General features: G+C 35.9%; 1 pseudogene; it reads left to right on the top strand.

The window, feature by feature from the left end:
• The first annotated feature begins 499 nt into the window (after nt 1-499).
• Nucleotides 500-1352, top strand: LOC116479948 (trimeric intracellular cation channel type B-like; annotated as a pseudogene).
• The last annotated feature ends 355 nt before the right edge of the window (nt 1353-1707 follow it).

The raw sequence follows: 1707 nt of genomic DNA, 5'->3' as shown, positions 1-1707 counted from the left end.
TCATTTTCTATCCTTCCTTCCAATTGACCAGTACCCAAAAATGGCAGCTATTCAGCTTCAGCTGTGTGACCATAATGCTGTAGGGCAAGAGTCAGTAAACAAGGGTCCATGGGCCAAATATATTTCATCTCCTGTTTTTGAATATAAAATTGTACTGAAACAGAGGCACATCCACGTGTTTATCTATTACCCATCGCCACTTTTCCACCAAGAAAGCAGACCTGTCCTTGTTGACATAATTGCTACACTGTTCATTTTTTCTTTTTAATTTCTTAGTATTTAAAATTTTAAGAGTTTACAACTACTTACTTTTAAAATGTATTGTATTCCATAATTTTTAAGTATATTTGGACTATGGGAATATGAGATATCCTCCCTACCACCATAAGTGACACCTCTTAACATACTCATTTTATTTTCTTATTGAAAAACTTGCTTTACTGTGCATGAGAAGAACCCATCACCACTGCTTGGGACACCACCATTCTGGGTCATCATCATGAGTTCTCAGTGGGATGACCTGGCTCTGGCCTTCTCCCATACGTCTCAGTCCCTGCTTTTGACATCGCCCACTATCTAGTGTCAGTGATGACACTAAAGCATAAGCCAGCAGCAGCAGCGGCAGTGGCATGGAAGAATTCTATTTCAAGCTGGTTTACTGCTATGCTCCACTGCTTTGGTGGAGGAATTTTAGTCTATGTACTGCTTACAGAGCATCCACTGATACTTTGGCAAACAACGCTAACATATTACCGACATCTTCCACCTGGCATATTACATTTTTTTTGCCCAAGGTTATTCATTTCTACCTGTTGAACTCCTGGCTGAGAGAATGAAGAAAGTGACTAGAATTTGGAAAATAGCAGTTAAAGTCAAACATGCTAATAGATAATATGAAAAATGAGGCTGGATTCTCATGATAGCTATTGGACCGGCATGAGGTGCAGGTGCTTCAATTATCACGAATTTTGAGTAGTTGGTAAAAGGAAACAGAAGGTAATAGATGTTTGAAGATGTCTTACCCTTCCTAGATAACCGTGCTGGGGTCAGTTATCCTCATATTCCAGCACACCAAGCATCTGGCAATATCAAAGCATAATCTGATATTCCTTTATAACATCTTTATTGTGGTCACAAAGATAGCCATAATGATTACAGAGACTTCTAGCATGACATTTGTTTCTTTTGAGGATACAGTGAGTTGGATACTGTTTGGCTGGCAACAATAGTTTTCATGTGAAAAGAAAAGCAAAACAAAATTACCTGTCAATGACCCTGGTTCATCGGCCTCAAATCTTATAGCTGATGCTTCAGATAATATTAAAAAGAAACGTAGTAAGAAGACTGAGTAAATTTACTTGATGAGCTCTGGGAGGCAAAATAATAATAATAATAATAATAATAATAACAACAGTCTCTCAGACTGTGATTATATTTTATGTAAATAATATGAAATACATATTATATTATAAGGAGTGAAGATGACAAAAAGAAAGGCACTTTTTTTCTATTTCAGGGAGACTACTCCTTTCTGGATTGTAAATTTTGAGTATTTTGAGTGTATCATATGAATTCGTTTTTCTGATGTTAAAAAAATCTGTTGTACTTCTTTGAATAGTTTTACATTGATAAAAGAAGGCTAGTTTTTTAAAAAAAAGTTAGAAAAAGTAAATCTACCATTGCAAAGTAACAGAAATTTCAAACTTG

Source organism: Hylobates moloch, unplaced genomic scaffold (assembly GCF_009828535.3).
Source record: "Hylobates moloch isolate HMO894 unplaced genomic scaffold, HMol_V3 SCAFFOLD_13, whole genome shotgun sequence".
Taxonomy (NCBI): Eukaryota; Metazoa; Chordata; class Mammalia; order Primates; family Hylobatidae; genus Hylobates; species Hylobates moloch.
The sequence above is the reverse complement of the archived record's forward strand: the minus strand, read 5'-3'. Positions and strand labels throughout refer to the sequence as shown.